At 36.7% G+C, this 20,357-nt stretch overlaps 1 pseudogene; it reads left to right on the top strand.

The window, feature by feature from the left end:
• Positions 1 to 13,141: 13,141 nt before the first annotated feature.
• LOC103582566 lies at positions 13,142 to 17,809 on the top strand (annotated as a pseudogene).
• The last annotated feature ends 2,548 nt before the right edge of the window (positions 17,810 to 20,357 follow it).

The raw sequence follows: 20,357 nt of genomic DNA, 5'->3' as shown, positions 1-20,357 counted from the left end.
TGATCCCCTTTCTATAAAAATAATCAAATTTTACAGAAAGACTTTTTTATGAGATTGTTCTCACACTTGCAAATTTGACATGTGTACCAATACTTAGTCAATGGTTTCTTATTCTTTGGGACCCTTTAAACTACAGGTAGTGTCTTTTTTGACTGTTTAGTGATAGGGCATTTCATTAAACATAGATCATTGATTGTTGTAAGAAGTAGTATAAAATTTACCTATAAAAGATGCTTCAATGGGTGAACTATCATAGTTTTTTCTGCACTTGCTTGTAGTTTTGTCTAAGCTCTTTTTTAAAAAACTTTTTGAGATAATTTTAGATTTACAGAAAAGTTGCAAAGACAGTGCAGAGAGTTCCCTTATGCCCTTTACCCAGCTTCTCCTAGTTTTAACATCTTATGTAATCATGGTACTTTTGTTAACAGTATCTGAATTCCTTTTAAAATTTACCAATTCTTTTGTTTTCTAACTTTTAGGGTCCCAAAGCAAAAAAGGTATGTAGAAACTATTTTCTCAAAATAGATAGTTGTATAAGCACTTACATTGCATGAGCAGAGTTTTTATTGAATTTAAAAATATTTTCCTAGTTAGTTTTATTATAGTCTATAGAGTTTTCTAAGCTTACTTTTTAGTAATGCTATTTAAATCATGGAATTTTTCTTCACAAAACAGGACACATTTCAAATTAGACATAAAAAGATATTTCTAGTTTCACAATCACTTTTAAAAATAGCTTTTAATTTTTACTTATTTAGATTTGAGGCTTTTTTTTTTAACTTTTTTTTTTTTTCCACTTCTGCTCTACAGAATGTTGGATTAGGAACCCCGTTTCTTCATTCCAAATAAACACATAAAAGTTTAGTTATAAAACCTGCTATGACTTAAAAGTAAACCCTAAATTAATATGACTTTAAATGGGTTGCATGATAACACATGCTTTTTTTTTGTGCTGTGTAGAAATTTGAGTTCCATAAGGGATATACTGTTTTAATATGTCCATTTCTCTCTTCACTTTATACTTTAAGGCAGAGATTATAATCTCTTGACTGGTAGGCCAGATTTAGCTCACAGACATATTTTGTTTGACACGAAAATATTTTTTTCTTTTAAAAAATCCATTGCTAAACTATTTTATGCGAAAATCTGATTTTCGTCTATTCTTGAAAAATTGGAAACCTGTTAAACCTGGGCTGAAGTCCAGTAAGTCCTGTAAGGCAGCAGTTGACTGGGCTGAATAGCAACCCCCTCTATTAGGAACATATCAGATCTTCAGTTTGCCATAGATCTGACCAGACCAATCCCCTACTTTATTTACCTGCCTGGTCCTAACAGGGATTCGGGTTTGAAATGCCTTCTCTAAGGCATATCTGAAATGTCACCTCTCTAAATTTTCCCGTCCTTCTCTCCTGCAGAATCAGTTATACACTGTGTTCTCATAGCACATGCATTTGCATGTACCTCAATGATAACCCTTATATCATTTTATTGTAATTATTTATTTGTAACTGTGAGCTGTTCAAGGTCAGAAGAATGTCATATTTCTTTTTATCTCCATAACATTTAACACAGTGCCTGGCACATAATAGAAATTCAGTCAGTATTTATTAAGTGAATATGTGAAACCCTATTTAATCCACCACCACTTAAAAACACTTAGACTTTGGACCCTTTAGAAGGAATGCTTATATAAAGGTGTATTCAATATTTATACAGTTAAACATTTTTTCAAGCTATACTGCTGAATGCCTTCAGTGTTTGTTTCTGTCAGTCACTTGGACCCACTACCTGATACTCTTTTAGGGACTGTCGATATAACAACAAAATTTATGAAGGCTCTGGAAACATTCTAATAAGAATGCCCTATGTGTCTCTACAGTCATTCATTGGTTTGTGTAGAATTTTATTTTCTGCTTTAGACTGTGAAATTTTAGACGCATTGTTTTAAGTCTGAAAACATTGTTCTAAATTACTTTGGTGTTTAATCGTGTATGCATGAGTGCTAGATACATGCTTTTGGATTATTATGTGTATAGTGTTGTTTCACTTAGAGAATGGGGAGTCTTTCTATGAAATGTGCAACCAAACCCAGAGAAGAAATCACTTACTGTATAATTATTTCATTTTTTTAAGCCAGATGAGGTAAGTCTGGAAGAAGAATTTACAGTATAGTTAGGAAAATATTAAAAAGATACATTTTATTCTCTCTGACTTTTTAAAGTTTTTTTAAGGAAAAAAAAATAGACACATGGTACAAAATTAACATAGCATCAAAAAATGGAAAATTTCCTCTTATCCAAGACATCTGCTCTGCGTTCCTAGAACAACCACTGAATATCTTTTCATAAATTTTCCAAACATTACAGAGTATACACACACATACATATATCCCTTTTTTTCCACATATGGGAGAGCTTCACATCTTCTGTTTTTCACTTAACGTGTTTTGTATTATAAATCCTAACATGCTCCATCTTTTTACATTTTAACCTAACTGTAATTGAGATGCGTCTTATACTATCTTCCACAGTGGATGTTTGGTTCTCTCAGTGATTTGCTCACTACCAACCTGATACTACTATAAATGAAACCCTCTGCTTCAGGGCTTTTGGACTACACTGATGGTATGAGTCAGACTGTACATCCACATGAACTGACTTGTGGTTTCAGTTCTTTAGGGAAATTTTTTCTTCCTTTTACCCTGTGTCAGGGTTGAGATATGCAAGTTTCCTTGTTATACCTTTCTGTTTTGTGGTCTCATTTGTTTGTACCTATATATAGATTTATACAGGTGTCTCCTTTAGACTCCCATCTTGATTATCATTTTCCTTTTTGGTAGTAATAAATTAAAGATGCATCTAACATCTGGTGACATCTTAGGTTTAATGGAATAAGTATACCTTGGGGACCTTTTTGTTTAGGCACATTGGGATTACCTCAGTACTTTTCCACAGCTGTATTGCAGCGAAAGTATGTACCCTGTTTTTTATATTGTCCCTTTTTTTGTTTGCTACCGCAAATAAGGTAGGAATGGACATCCTTGTACATAAGTTCTTGCAAACATGAAAGAGTATTTCTTTCATTGATTTAGCAGTATTTAAGATATTAAGTGAACAGCAGCAAGACAAAGTCCCTGCTCTTATGAAGCTTACATTCTATTTGGGGATGGGAGAGCAGGGTAGGGAAATAAATAAATATAATTTGAGGTAGCTTTGAATACACAGAAGCCAAGTAAGAGGTCAGTGAGAAATGTGGGGTAGGGGATAATGGTGATGCTATTCTTATATATGCTATTTTTATTCTGAGTGTGATGTTATAAACAGAAGAGTGAGGTGATCTGATTTACATTTTTGAAGGGTCAGTTTGGCTGCCATGTGGAAAATTCACTGTAGGGAAGCAAGAGGAAAGGTAGGAGGACCCATTAGAAAGCTATTGCAGCAGTCTGGGTCAGAAGTCTTCAAGCTGAGGTATATCTACTTCTGGAAGTAAAGCATACTATCAGAGGTACACAGAGATTTTTCTAAGGGTTCAACAACAGTTTTACGGAAATCAATTTTAAGATTATCAACTTCCATATTTACCGTTTCCTGAGAACTTTACTGTCATAAAGTCCTGCCTTTTTACCGTTGGCCATCAGATTATTATCAAATGATGGTAGAAAGAATCCTCACAATGCAATTTATTGATAAAACATCCAGAATACAAAAATAATACCATTAATTTTTTTAATGAAGAAAAGTTAGGGTGTCAGTAAAAATGTAAATGAGCTTATTATTTTTACACAGACCTTAAAGATGCCTTTTGAAACCTCAAGTAACTTAAATTAGTATTGTTCATTGCAAAAGCTAGAAGATTGTACAAGAGTGTAGAAAAGGTTGTAACACCTGGTGCACTGTTAAAAGATCCATCACTGCATTTACATTAATGTAGTTTTTTTTTCAGAAAACACTGTACTTCATAGAATACATGAAATAGCAGAAGATGTTGATTAGATTGTGGGAAGAATTGCTTTACAGATTGATGAATTCCTAGATGATTTCAGTTATTCCCAGAAAACAATTTGTGACTTTTCTTCCAGTGAAAAAAAATGGTATTGTTAATGACATTCTGATGTTCAAATTTTTGTTTAGGAGTATAACTGTGAAGAGAGTTTACAAAACTTTGAATACTTTTATTTGCATTGATTTTATTTGAATTGATCGAAAATTGTGCCCAAGTAACTCCAGTCATGGAACTGTAATGAATGGGCAACGGGGCTCTTAATTGCTTGTATCTGTAGTTTAAGTCCTATTTTCATTTAGGAACACTGTATTCATAAGCAGCCTTTGGTTGCCAAAAATTTGAGTCCTGGTGTTTATGGAACATTCAGTGTTGACACTAAAATATAAGTGGTATTAAGTTCAGGACATTAAAATTGCATCTTTTTGAAATACTGTGTGAGGAAATTGTATCAACTCATACCTGGCTGATAATCAGAAATGATACAGGTTGCCATGAGGATGCATATTAACACATTTATTTGTACCAAAAAATGAAGTCAGACTGTCTTTGTTAGAAAGTAAGTTGAAATGATCAGTTGGTTTAAGTTTGAAGACTGGACTTTGCCAATTAGGTAAATGGTAAACATTTTATATACTTTGAGCTAAATCTGCAGCTTTAATGTTTTGATAAAAGTGGTGAAATAAAACAAATTTATCAAAAATATTATTTTTATCTTTCCATTTCTATTAATATTGGGCCTAAGTTTGGGGGATCACCCTTTCTTCCAAAACCAATAAATAATACTGACTAAAATTTATACATATAGATCTTAAAAGCTCTTAAAAGCATTTAAGAGTCGGTAATGTAGTAAGAGATTATTGGGAGAAAACGTAAGTGAAGACAGGAACCAAAGAAATAATGGAAGCACTGAAACTGTTTTTTATCATGAGGGCATTTGCAGAATTTGGCAAAATGGGAGCTTTGATCTTAACAGCAACAATGGAAGCCAAAGACAGTGAAATAATGTCTTCAATATGCTAAAAGGAAATAACTGCCAACTTACAACTCTGTACCAGCTGAAATAGTTTTCAAAAATAAAGGTGAAATAAAAACATTTTGTCACAAACAAAAACTGAGTTTGCCACCTGCAAAACATATGTGTGAGGTATAAAACAATAATCGTAGTGATATAATGTGGAGTTAAAAATAAACTAAGATGCATGACAACAAACAACTCAAATGTTCATCAGTTGATTAATGGATAAACAAAATGTGGTATTTTCATACAGTGGAATATTATTCGGCCAAAAAAAGGAACTATTGATACATGATACAGCATGGATGAACGTTGAAAACATGCTAAATGAAAGAAGCCAGTCACAAAAGACCACATTTTACATGATTCCAGTTGTACAAAATGTCCAGAATAGGCAAATCTATAGAGACAGAAAGTAGATTAGTGGTTTCCGAGAGCTGGGGGTTGAGAAGAAATGGAGAGCGACTGCTAATGAGTATTGCATTTCTTTTTCACAGTGATAAAAATATTCTAAAACTTATTGTGGTTATGGTTGGGCAACTCTTTGAATATACTAAAAACCATTGAATTGTACACTTTAAGTGGGTGAATTGTATGGTATGTCAATTATATCTGAAAACTATTATAAAAAGGAGGCATGACAACAATGTATAATTTGGATAGGGGAAGGATACATTGAGTTAAGGTGTTCTAAAGTCCTTGTACTGACTGGTGGAAGGATAAAGGTGTGTGTGTGTATGTATATATATATGTGTGTGTGTGTGTATTAGGTTTATTTGTTAACTTTCTAGGGTAGCCACTAAAATTATAATTTCCATACTAATAGAAAATAGTGGAATAACAAAAATAATCAAGAAAGAATACAAAAAGAAGGCAGTATAACACCCTAAAATAAGGTGGTGTATTTAAGCCCAAATATATTAGTAAACACATGAAATATAAATGGACTTATTACTCTTGTTAAAAGAGAAAAGTTGTCAGATTGAAGAAAAAAATAAAATCCAATAATAATCGTTTTACAAACACCCATCTAAAGGATAAAGATGCAGAAAAACTGAAAGTAAAATGATGGAAAAAGTTATGCTATACAAATATTAGAAAAATGAAAGCTGATATAGCTGTATTAATATATATATATTTTTTGTCCTGTTTTTTGAGACCGGCCGCACCGCACTCAGCCAGTGAGCGCTGTGAGCGCACCGGTCATCCCTATATAGGATCCGAACCCGTGGCGGGAGCTCTGCAGCACTCCCAGCGCCACACTCTCCCGAGTGCGCCACGGGCTTGGCCCATAGCTGTATTAATATTAGACATAATAAACTTTAAGATAAAAATAAAAAGGGTCATTCTGAAATAAAGAGGGTCATTTTGTGATGGTAAAGATTTTGTGATGGTAAAGATTTGGTTAGCCAAGAAAATATAATTTTGTATTTGTATCTACCTAATTGCAAAGCCTTAAAATATATAATGCACAAATTCAGAGAACTACAAGGAGAAATACACAAGTCCGCAGAGTGGAAGATTTCCTCTTTCAGGAATTGATAAACCAAGCATAAAAAAGTAATGATTTAGAAGATTAGAACAACATGATGAACAAATCTAATGAATTAGACATAATTAGAACACTGCATCCAACAACTAGAGAATTTTAAGCATACACACTTTCCCCCACACCAAATTGACAATATGCTCTGACCTAAAATTATTCTCAAAGTTCAAAGAATGAGAACAATTCAGAGCATGTATTACAACCTCAATGAAATTAAGCTAAAAATCAAATCAGTTATAAACAGGAAAACACAATATGCTTGGAATTTTTTAAACATTCTAAAGTGGGTCAAGAGATTTATATAACAAAAATTAGAAAATATTTTAAACTCATTAGGAAGGAAAATAAGATTTGTGGAATGTACCTAAAGCAATACTTAGAAGGAAATGTGTAGCCCTAAATACTTAGAAGAAGAAAAAAGGCTGAAAATTAATTGACTAAGCATCTTCAAGAAGAAAAACAATAAGAAAAACTATAAAACCCGAAGTAAGGGGGAAAAAAAGTAAGTAAGGACAAATACAGAAATTAATAGAAAATGTACAATAGAAAATATCAATAACCGCTTATCCTTTAGGTCCTCACTCAATGTCATCTTCTCCATGAGGCCCAGCCTAACCACTTGAACAATGGTTCTGGAGAACCATTGTCAGTGTTCCCCAGAGAGACAGAATCAATAGGAGACGTTATAATTATATGAGAGGGATTTATTAGGGGAATTAGCTCACAAGACTATGAAGAAAAGTCCCATGATAGGCCGTCTATAAACTGGATGCTGGTAGCTGACTCAGTCCAAGTCCAAAGGCCTCAAAACCAGGGAAGCTGATGGTGTCCTTTGTGTTAAGTCCTGGAACCCAAAAGCTGAAGAGTCTTGAGCTCTGATGTCCACGGACAGGAGAGAAGAGTGTATCCCAGCTCCAGCAGATCGAGAGAGCGCGCGCTTCACCTCTTTCCTCTGTCTTTTGTTTTCTCTGGGACCCCCAGTGGATTGGATGGTTCCCACCCACATTGAGGGTGGGTCTTTCCCACCCAGGCCACTCAGACTCTCATACTAATCCTTGCTGGAAACACCCTCACAGACACACCCAAAAAGATAGCTTTACCAGGTTTCTCAGCATTCCTTCATCCAGCCAAGTTGACATCCAGAACTAACCATCATAGGTCCACCCCTTGTCAACTCAGTGTCCATACTATCTCCTTAAATCACTTAATTTTCAAATGGCACAATAACGTAATAGTTTCACCAAACATGATACACTATCCTGTGTACAACTGGAAATGCATTAATCTCTTTCCAAGAAGAAAAGGTAAAGTCCTTAGATGATATTTACCCTTCTCCCAATATCCCATAACTTAAAATTGTAAATACTATGAGTTAAGGTTAACAATATTTAAATGCTGGTATAAAGTCAGTAAGTCTCACGGTACGTGATAAAGAACAAGAGGAACAAAAACAAAGACAATTGCTTAATATGTATACAGTATATACACGTATAGATGTATTCTTAACACAACAGAGAGAACAATTACAATCCTCATTTCTGTAACTGGTCACAAGGTCAAAGCTGGTATTTATAACTACCTTCTTCTACTACACATTCTGTATTCCCTTTGCCTTCAGTGAGCACCTCAGTGGGTCGTGGTTCTTTACCCAGTGGAGTGACCCAAACCTTCATCCCTGAAGAGTCTGGGCCATTCATAGTCTTGCCTGTATTTGGTGGTTGTAATTTTCCATTGACCTTAATCACAGGGCGTGGTAGTACTAAGAGACATCCTAAGGGATCTCCTGTGTTCCAGATATAATCTTCCTCACCTCCACTGTGAAGTTGTAGTCCAACTTCTCCTTGGTAGTCTGGGTGAATCACCCCAGCCAACACTGTCACTCCTTTCTTAGCCTCTTGACTCAGAGGCATGAGGAGCCCGAAGTGGCCAGGTGGCAGCCTTAACTTCCAGTTCAATGGGATCATTTTTGTATCTCCTGATGGAAACATTCCTCCCTCTGGAACCAAGACCTCTAGACCAGCAGAGCACAAAGTATAGCAGGGACAGGAAGCAAAAATTTTGCTAATCGGTCCCGAGGGGTAATGGCGAGTAGTGCCACTTCCATTTCCACCCCTTGATTCCTGGACCCATGAATCTTGTCGGGAGAAAGTACCATATATTGGGCACTGATTTAGAGCACATACAGCCCTCTGGAAAACTTTGCACCAGCCCTGCAGGGTATTGTCATTTAGCTGGCACTGTAAAGGTAGCTTTACCAGGTTTCTCAGCATTCCTTCATCCAACCAAGTTAACACCCAGAATTAACCTTCACACCACTCTATTTAAAATTGTAATTCACCCCTTCCAGAACTACTCCAGCAATCTGGAGTTCCCTGCTTTCTTCCATATCATTTTTCACCCTTTAGAATATTTTGTTGTTGTTGCTATTGTTTTGGCAGCTGGCCAGTGCAGGGATCAAACCCTGGGACCTTGTTGTTATCAGCTCCGCTTTCCCCAGGTGAGCTAACCTGCCAGCCGGTACCCTTCAAAATATTTTATAATTTGCTTTAAAATTAAATTTATTGTTTTTGCCTTTTTCTTCCCATTGGAATATAAGCTCATAAGTGCAAGGATTTTTTTTTTCTGTTTACTGACATCTCAAATGACTAGCACATGTTGGACTTTCAATATTTATTAAAACAATTGAATGAATGAGCAAGCCATAATTTAATTCTTTCTTTGAAAAACTGATAAAAGTGAGTATTGTCTGGTAAGGTATATCAAGAACAACAAAAGACATAAATAATAAATATTAGGAATGAAAAGAGAGACATGACTTTAACAATAAATGATATTATTTGAAGAACTTTATATGCCAGTAAATTAGAAGATAGATGATTTAGACAAATAGCCAGAGGAAAAAAAACCAAACTATTTTCATGAAGAAGTAGAAAACCTGAATAGTCTTATACTCATTTAAGAAATTAGATCAGTGGTTATAAATCTTCCCAGAAGGAAAATTCTAGGTCCACAAGTCTTCATTAGCTAGTTCTTCATTATAAGGTAAATACATAATTTCACATTTACACAAATTCTTCCAGAGTATGAAAAAAGAGGTAAAACTCCATAATTCATTTTGAGTTACCTGGATAACCTGAAGATAGTATGAGACAGGAAAATTGAAGCCCATTCATGAACATAAATGCAAAAATTCTAAAGAAAATATTAGCAAGCTCAATCTGGAAGTGTATAAAGTGATGATAAATCATGACACAATTTAGTTTATCTCAGGAAGGCAAAGTTGGTTTAATATAAGAAATTAAATGAATGCAATTAGGTTGAATTAGAAATTCAATTAATATACCTTACCATTTGATAGATTACAGGGCACTTCCTTAGCCTGATAAAGGTGTCTACATTTAAAAAAAAATTCCAAATAAGCAATAGGAACAAATATTGACTTGGATAATGATTGTGGGGAGTGTGAATTGGAATAATCACTTTGAAAAGTTTAACTTCAGTAAAATTGAAAATGCACATATCCATGAATTTTACTCCTAGAAAACTGTAGAAAAATTCTCACAAATGGGCACCAGGGTACAAACTGAAAGTTTTATAGCAGCATTATTGATGATAGTAACAAACTAGAAACAATCCAATGTCTATCAATAGAAGAAAGGACAAATAATGCGTTGCTGTTCAGCAGTGAAAATACACAACTACAGCTATATCCATCAACCTGGATGAATTTTTAAAGCCATAATGTGTATCTAAAGAAGTAAATCACAAAAAGGACAAATATTGTATCATTCTACTTATATGAGGTATCTAGAGTAGTCAAACTCATGAAGACAAAGTAGAATGGTGATTGATAGGGAATTGAGGAATGGGGAATTTTTGCTTACTGTACATTGTATCCACAGTTTCAGTGGGGGTTGCTAAAAAAGTTCTGGAGGTAGGTGGTGGTGATGGTTGTACAACTGTTAGCATCAGTAGGCTTGGCTGCCCTCTCACACTAAATGAATGACCCGAAAGTCCAAAGTTTGGTGCAAGGATTGGAAGCTTTATTCACATAACCGGCATCTGTGGGATGACCAAGCTAAATTCATCCTGCCTTCTGATGCTTCTTTTGGAGTTTATAAAGGGGAAGAGGAGGGAAGGTGGGGTAAGGGTTTTGTCCTGCAGGCAAAGGGGGAGGCTGGTTTTGGGATCAGTAGAGAGTCTTGCTCAGATGTCAGGGTCCCATGATGGACTGGGTGCTTCAGTGCCTTGGAGTCTGCAGGTGGTGGACTGGTCAGCTTCAAACCCTTGATGATATCTTGGGGTTGGAGTCCTTATGTCCTAGGGAATGCTCAGACAGTAACTTCAGTCAAGCATCACTGGAGCAAAAATACCTGACTGGTACCTCTCACTAATGTGGATAGAATTTTCATTTTAGCAAAAAAGTGAGTGAATAATCAGCTAGGGTGCCTTGCCTTTCTCTTAGAATTTCTTTGTTTGCAGTTAATTAAGAAAGGTTAGGAAGAGGAGAAAACTTAGTTTCAATTCTTAATTTTAGGTGTGCAACATCTAAAGTAAATCAACATTAGAATGTGAAATAGGATATAAACAGAAATAAACTTTCAAGAAGGATCCTTTTGGGGCATGATTTCATGCTCAGGCAGTTTCAGCCTTATGATCAGTTTCTCAAGTCCTTTGCTAACCTCAAGGAATTGATGATTATCAGTTCCTAAGATAATGGCTAACCGAAATTTTCTTCTTGTTCTTAGTTACCCCAAAGTTGGCCATTCTCTGCCTAAGGTCTCCTTTACAACAAGGCGAAGGTACTTAAAGCCACTGAACAGCACACTCAAAAATGGTTAAAATGATAAATTTTATGTAATGTGTACTTTGCCACAATAAAAAAGAAGCAAATCACAATAGTATACATAAAGTATAATTAAATTTACATAAAGTTCAAAAATCAAAAAACTATATTGCTTAGGGATACATACATATATAAGAAAACTATAAAGAAAAAAGAATCAAAAAAGGGATAATTTTTTTATGGTAAATCAATATATGATTTTTGGCATATGATATGGAAGGAGTTCAAAGAACTGCATGGCATTGTGATAGCAAATCTGTTCCTACTTTCAAATATAAACCAGATTTCTCATTTCTTATATTTGAAAAATTAAAATAGAATCAATCTGAATCTGTTTCATTTAGCAATAGCTCACACTTATCCATGGATTATGAGCCAACCAGAAAAATTTAAAATCTCAATCATCTCATCAAGACATGTATATGCAGGAAAATTTTATTTTTTATGTTTAATATTTACTTATCAAAATTTATAACATAATATATTGCTTTATTCAATTGTGTACTGAAAATAATTATAAGATTAACTCAATCCAGAGCAAAATTTTAATAGAGAAAAGAGAAAAAGTTTTTTTAAAACTTTTTAAAAGAGTTTTAAAAAAATGTCTGATTCTCAGGACCCAGCAAAGAACCAAGTTTGCAGTGCCTTGACGACAATTGAAATTTTCATATATATTTTTGTAACAAATAAATATGAAAGGAGGATCCACAAAAGTTTTTCAAGTATGATTCTGTGAGGGAAGCGAAAATGGAAATGAGTTCAAAGAGAAAAAAGATTAAAATCTCTATTGAAGAAAAGCTTGTTCACATATTTTAAACTGATGTTATTAGCCATTAAATCACTATGGTATGTAGATTCCATTGGATATATTTTGAATAGTAATGGATGTATTTAAAAGAGTGCTGTAAAGTTCTATTTTATAGATCATATACTAGAAAGTACACTGTGGCTATTTAAGCCTGTGATGAAAATTTTTAGTATCAACTTAAATGGGGCCGAACCCATGGCTCACTTGGGAGAGTGCGGCGCTGGGAGCACCGAGGCCGCAGGTTTGGATCCTATATAGGGATGGCTGGTGCACTCACTGGCTGAGCGCGGTGCGGGCGACACCAAGCCAAGGGTTCCAATCCCCTTACCGGTCACAAAAACAAACAAACAAACAAACAAACAAAACCCTTAAATGTGTGAAGGGGTATACATTTTTCAAATATCGTTTCAGGAATATATGAACAAATAATTTTAAAAGTTACTGATCAGCTACAGGTGAGGAGGAGAAGCCAGCAAAGGAGTCTGAGAAGGAGGAACCAGTGAAAGAAGCAGCAAAATCCAACAGTGGTAACCTAAAGGCCTCCTGAAGAAAGTGTTTCAAGGAGGAAATCAACTTTGTCAAATGATGGTTACACATGAATAAAATGAGGCCTGAGAATTGACCATTGCCATTGGGAGATGGCTGTCTTAAGATTCCTTGAGTTATGGCCAGTTCTGGTGTCTGCAGAGTCTTGAAGACAAGGCATAACACACCAAAATATGGATCACATTCCACTCCACCTTCATTGTCTGAGCAGCTACCAAGAATGAAGACCCAGCAAGCAAATGCAGTATGGCTTCACACATGGACTGACTCTCTGAGGTGTCCATCACTGTATTTGGGGAGAAGCTTTGAGAACAAGTCGGGGAACAGCTGTCCTTCTGTGAGACTAGAGAGATTCTATGGAAGAGTCTGAATGTCATGAAGACAGAGGAAGTGGCTGAGGAGATTGCTAGGAAGCTGGAGAAACAGAAGAAACTCTTGAAGAAAGAAAAGGGGAGAGTCTCAAGTTCCAGTCAAGATGGAGGAATAGACAGTTCCCAGTGTCGCTCTCTCCCACAAATCAACCAATTTACAACTATAAAAATGTAACATCAGCCAAGCTGGGGCTGCTAGAGCTCAGGGGAAGAGGAAGAGAGACCTACGGAGTTCATGAAGGGGGAGAAACCATGATGAGAGAAAGAAAAAACCGCTGAGAGTGTTTTGGGCCATGGATGCTTTAAGGCTCCAGCTGCTGAGCACATGGAGCAGGAGCTGGCAGAAGCCGCAGCTGTGCCCTTCGGATGGAGTTACTTGGAGGCAGCAGGGGAGAGGAGGACCTTGGCAGCCCCCAGGACAGCAAGACCACTAATAGGGTTCCTGTGGATCCATGCAGGAGCGAGGAGCCAGAGCAACTGAAAAAAGGAGCTATTCAGAGGCTGGCAAGTCATCACAAGGGATTGGTGCAGGGCCTGTCCCATGGGAAGTGTTTGGAGCATGGGTAGTCAGGGAGATGGGCCCACTGGGAGAACACTGGGACACAGCAAGGACAGCCAATCCACCCCCCAGTCAGTGCAGGACCACTCAGATGAGACTGGTTGGAAATGCAGAATTGCATGGGGTGCAGTTTGATGAAAAAAACTCAGACCCAGATCAGAGTTTCTACACAACCCAGGTGCACCGAGTCTCTGGAGACTCAGAAGTACCTAGAAGTTCAACCATTAAACCCTGAGCTGCACAAAAAGCCTTCTGTAGGAAAACGGCAGAAAGCAGCAATTTAGCTCAACCACACAGCTCAAGTACTGGTTCCCACAGGAAGTTCCCCCATTTTAGAAGTAAGCAAAGGACAAAAAATTGGTTCTAGCCCAGGCACACCACCAGTGCCTTGGGGCCCACAAGGGGTCATGAGGCATGGAGCCAGGGACCAGACCCCCGCCCACAACCACTTACACTGCCAACATCTTGGGGCCCGCCTGGGGACCTGAGGCATGGAGAAGGGGACTGGACCCCCCTCCCACAACCAGGCATTGTGCCAGCATCCCGGGGCCCACCCAGGGACCTGAGGCTTGCAGCCGGAGACCACACCCCTTTCCCACAACCAGGCACACTGCGCCAGCACCTCAGGGCCCACCAGGGGACCCAAGGTGTGGAGAAGGGGACTGGACCCCCCTCCCACAACCAGGTACACTGCCAGCACAAAGGAACATGCCAAAAACATTACCTCCAAGTGGGTGGCCCATCACAGCCACTGCAATAACTATGGCTACCGCGAAAGTGGCTAGACGCCACAACCACCACGCAGATGGTCCACCAACCACTGGAGTACATTGACACAAGGAGAGTCGCCAGCAGAGACCAAAGAAGTGGATGTCTCTCCCCACAAAGCCCATTTCAGAGTGACAGAAGAGGCGTCTGCTCTGTGGTAATATTGGGGGACCTGACCATACCTCTCAGGATTGGACAGGTCATCTAGGGAACAAATCAACAGAGTAACCATTATTCTTTCAGAAGGAGAGAAGAGACCTAGGGTAATTGGGGGGGAGGGATGAGGGAAAGGGGCATGGGAAGAGACTGGACAAGGGGCATAAAGAATAATTGTGATTTGTAATAATATGTATGCTAGCAATATCGATTTGATGAACATATCTCAATGTTGAACCCCAAAAATATGTATAATCAATTTCGATTTGATAAAAATTTTTTTAAAAAAAGAAAGAAAGAAAAGGAACAACTAGCTGCACGTGCCCTTGTGTCTTGGAAGACAGCAGTAGTACTCCAGAGGAGTGTGGAAACCGTGTGAAAAACCCAGAAAGAGGAGAAAAAGCCCCAGCAGGCTCCTCAGGAGAATGGCGTGAAAGACCCACCTATCTCTTTCTCCAAACTCTCGAAAAAGAAATCTTTTTCCAGGGAGGAGCTGGTTAGTAGTGATCTCAAAGAGACAGCTGGCAGCACAAGTGTTCCCAAGAGGAGGAAACCTGCACTCAAGGAGGAAACAGTTAGTGATCCCGAAGAGGTAAGCAACAGGAGTGTCCCCAAGAAAAAGAGGAAATTGTCTTGCAGGGAGGAGCCATTCAGCAGTGGACCTAATAGGTTGCTGGCAGCAAGAGCAGCTCCAAGAAAAAGTTCCAAAAACCATTCCAGGAAGATTAGAATGGACATTGTGTGGGGGAAGGGCATACCCCATGGTGACATTTCCCAACCCATATTCTATACCCCAGTAAAAATTCACTCACACGCAGGCAAAGATACCTTGACAAGAGGTTTTAATGGAGAAATAGAAATGAAAACCTGAATGGAAATGGGGAAGTAGAAGCAGTGGGCAACTCCTTTTAGGTGATCTGATATAAAGGGCAACAGAATTGGAGCAGAATATGGAAAGAGGGGCCGGCCCGGTGGTGCACTTGGTAGAGTGCGGTGCTTGGGAGTGTGGCGGCGCTCCCACCGAGGGTTCGGATCCCATATAGAGACCGGTCCACTCACTGGTTGAGCGGCGGTGTGGGAGCGACACCGAGGGTTGCGATCCCGTTGCCGGTCACGAAAAAAGACAAAAAGGAAAAAAAAAAAAAAAAGAATATGGAAAGAGATATGAAATTTAGGGAAGGAAATTGACAAATGACTAGAGGTGCTAATTGTAGGAGCCACGTCTTAAACAGGCAATAGATCTAGTGTAAAAGTGATGGGATCCACCTTAAATAGGAAAAGGTACATATAGTTAATCCACTGTGATGGAAAGGCAGGCAGAAAGAAATACGGATAGGTTCAAAGATTTGGTGTGTAAAGGAGATTTTTCTCAAAGTTTCTGTTTTCTCAGTGATATAAGAGGTAAGGTCAACAGCCAAGGGTAAGAAGGAAGAGAGGATTTTGGAGGTTTGAAGTGAGGAGAATGAAATAACAGTGGAAATACTGGGCAATTCTTTGTTGCCTTAAAGTCTGTGTTCATAAATTTGAGCTCACGTGTATTTTTCTCTGGCGAGGTTCAGCTGCTCATATTGCTAGCAAAGAATAGATGGAAAGTTGACTTTAACTAGAACTAGGATTTTGCCAGCTGAGCTTTTTAGAGGGCAAGGAAAATAGAGGAGGTGAAGGTATATTAGATAGTGATTATGTGGATGAACTGAAATCTAACCTGGGAAAAGAAGAAACGAAGGTGTGAAGGGGGTTGATCTACAGTGAAAAAGTGGTAGGGCCAATGGATTAGAGATTCCAATGGGGCGAAAGAATTCTATAAGCATCCTGGAGCAGCTGAGCTGAAAAGAGAAGCTGGTCCCCAAGAGTTTATAGATCCCAAGAATTAACCACTCTTTCTGTTGATTATTCTTCAATTTAGATAGTGCTCTTTCTCTTGTGGAAAATGGAGAGGTGGTTATCAACAGATTGCTCATAAATCTGTTTCTGTAGCTCTGACCTCTTTGCTAAACCTCAGTTCTACAATTTCAGTAACTTCAAGCATTGCCAGAATAATCTACCAGCATCTCATATTAATTATATGTAAATTCCTTTCAACAATTCCTCTTTTAAATTCACTTGTTCTGGACTACCATTGACTCTTTTTCACTCTCCTCTGACTCTTTCCTCTTCTTGCTTTCAATTTTAACCATTATTAAATAAGTTAACTTAGAAAATATTTATTTGATCCTTTCTGCATTTCCACTGCAAAGACTAGTTTATTAACTGTTAATAGTTGCCAAAATGGTATCCTCTTTATAATCCTTTTTCTAACCTCCCAATATGAGATTAGTTTTCAAAATTATATTCGTAATAGCCAACTGAGCTTTTTAGAGGGAGGGGCGAGTAGAGGAGGTGAGCTTTGCAGCCTTTTGCAAAAACTTTTAGGAGTTTCCCATTTCCCTTAGAAGAATTCCAAGCTCTAACGTAGGCTCTAGCCTTCTTTCCCATTCCCATTTCCTTCATTACCTCTTCGTGGAGGCTTCCCAGGGCTCTGAACTTGTTGGCCGATCCAGTGCTCTCCCAACTCATATCTTGTCTCCTGCAGGGGTATCTTCCCCTCAATGTTAAAATCCTTTGGGTACAAATTTAAATACTACCTGCTCTATAAACATGTTTCTTGATCCCTGCTGTTGAAAATGATCTCTCCTGCCTCCATACTTGCAAAATAACTCTCTGTATACCTGTTAGTCGTAAGAATACCTTTCAATGTTATATAGATGTACAGTTTTCAAACTGCTTTTACACATATTTACTTTATTTCTTAACAACAATGAGGTGAGGTTTTCTTTAGCACCATTTCAAAGATGTGGAAACTGGGAATGAGAGAGTTATTTAAGTTGCATATACTTGTTACTATCAGCCTTACTTCTGCATATTTTTTTCTTATTTGTTTCCAGACTGTTCAATGCACTGAGGCCAGGCTTTGCATTAATAGGCAGTCTTATTTGTTTAATGAATGCATGAAAGACTGAAATCATGAAATCAAAAATGTTTTTCATAATTATTTGAGGAGATGTGTTTTTAAGTAACTTGGGTGCACGTTAATAGCCTGTTTTTATGTTGTGGCCTTTGTTAAGCCTGGCACTAAGAAAAAGAAAACCACCAAAGCTGAACGATTGAAGCTGCTACAAGAGGAAGAGGAGAAACGACTGAAAGAGGAAGGTACAAAATAAAGAGTGATATTATTTTCATATACAGGTAATACTAACAATAGGTTGGTATTTCTGTAATCCAGTCAATATTTTTTTTCAAAATTCTTTGATTTTTCTAATTTAATCTGTTTTATAATAGATACCTACTACTTAGAGGATACCCAGAAAGATCTGTTAGTACACCAATCACTTTCAGATATATCTTGAAGCAGAGTTGCGAAATAAAATACAGGAACACAGTTAAATATGAATTTCAGATAAACAATGACCATTTTGGGATAATTTGTCCCATACAATATTTGGGACATACTTAAGAAAAAGTTCACTGTCTACGTGAAATTCAAATTAAGCTGAGCATCCTGTATTTGCTAATTCTGGCAACCCTATCCTGAAGTGTTTACATTTATTGATGAAATTAGAGGTGTTGGTGTTGATTGTGCAGTAAGAATTCTGAAACTCAAATTCATTAAATATGGGAAATATACACTAGCAAGAAATACACACAGCAGCCTAAGTTCTTAGAGTTTAATAAAACTTATTTGACAAATTTAAAATGCCAATTTTATTTGTAAAGAAAAATCAATTAAACATTGATGAAAGTGCTAGTTAATTAAAATACCAAAAAGTGATTTAAAAAATCTGAATATTGCAAGTGTTTGTAGCTTTTAGCATTAAGAACACCTATAGATTCCGATTCAGGTTTTTAAAAGACCGTCCTCAGGTTCCATGTTGATTTTTTTTGTATAATCTTATAAATCTTTTTTAGGTGACTCATGATAAGAATACAATATTCAGGATCTATATCTTGGAGAATGTTTTATTATATATATATTCTTCAACAAATATTTCATATTTTGTTTTTAATAGTGAGAACAAGAGAAGATTAATGTAATTACTTCTGATGACATAGATATCCCAAGATTACGGAAGTCTTCTGAAGACTTTACCTCCCTTTAATTACCCATTATAAATCTGTCATATTTTATTGGTTAAAATCCCTACAAACATTTTGGAGAAGAGAAATATCATTGTGGGGTTTTTTTTTTTTTTTTTTTTTTTGGCCAGAAAGTTTGAGAGTCATGTAACTTTTTTGAAGGAAGGAATGCTAACACTTTTCTCATTTCTACCACATAATAAAGGTTGTAACTTCTATATTATATTCTACCACGACTACCTTTGAAAATATTTGGAGTAATTTAACGGGCTTAAAAATACAGTCATCTAATTACTGGGATTTTTGTTGTTGTTGTTGTTGTTGTTTTGTTTCTTTAGAGGAAGCCCGTTTGAAATATGAGAAAGAAGAAATGGAAAGGCTTGAAATACAGCGAATTGAGAAAGAAAAATGGCTTCAACTTGAAGAAAAAGTAAATAAACATTAATAATGTTTTAACAAAGACGTAAACTATATGGCTACCAGATCTGTTGCTATTCAATGTCTTTCTCAGCGGATAAGCCTGCATGAACTGGTTTAGCTCACTTAAGTGACATTATTGCCCACATCTCACAGATAGAGAAATTGAGGCGTAGAGAAATCAAGCAGCTAATAAGTGGCAGAGCCAGAACTTAGACCTGAGCTGTCTTGCTTCAGAGTCCATGCTTGTCACCATGGAGCAGGCATGAATCCGTTGTATAGACAATTTAACAGGGACCAAAAAAACAATTCAAAATATTCAAATTCTACCTCTCCTATTTTAGTTTCACCTCTCTTTTCACCAGAATCTTTTAGATCAGTAATTCTGAAATGTGTTGGTCTCAGGACAAAACTCTATTAAACTATTAAAAATGGAAAACCCTTCCCTGCCAAGGAACTTTCGTTTATGTAGATTACATCTATCAATATTTACCGTGTTAGAAATTAAAACAGATACATTCGAAACACTTGTTATGTTAATAGACATTAAACATTGATAAAAAATATAAGTAAATATGTAAATCTATTTTTAAGAAAACAACTAAGAGTATTTATTTATTTTTTTAATTAGGGAAATAAATAGCATTGTTTATATTTTAAAAATCTCTTTAATATCTGACTTAACAGAAGACAGCTAGACTCTCATATCTACTTCAGTATTCCATCTGTTATAACATGTTATTTTGATTGAAATATATGAGGAAAATCTGGCCTCACACAGATATGTAGTTGGAAAAAGGAGGAATATTTTAATAGCCTTTCAGATAGTTGTGGATCTTCTTCTTTGATACTATACCAAAAGTCAGCTGGTGGTAGTTTCTTAATGTGGAATCTGAAACCATATCAATGAACTTTCATACTGTGTTACAACATTGATCTGTCTTACACTCTGAATAGATCTTGTTTCCATGCATGATTTTGCAGTATCATGTATTGCTTTCTTGGAAACATTTGACTCACGGAATTTTTTGCTTCCAAATGTTAATGTAATTTATTATTATCAAAAAAACCATATATATTAATATAATCTTCAATCAAGTCAGAAATTTTTAAGGATTGGGAAACTGTGAAGCTCACAGTGGTAGATACAAGTTTTCTAAAATGTGAATTTTTGCTTGAACACTTGAATTATAATATTGGCAACAAG

This window comes from Galeopterus variegatus, unplaced genomic scaffold, assembly GCF_000696425.1.
Source record: "Galeopterus variegatus unplaced genomic scaffold, G_variegatus-3.0.2 Scaffold16788, whole genome shotgun sequence".
Taxonomy (NCBI): Eukaryota; Metazoa; Chordata; class Mammalia; order Dermoptera; family Cynocephalidae; genus Galeopterus; species Galeopterus variegatus.
This window is presented reverse-complemented; position numbering and strand designations above follow the sequence as displayed.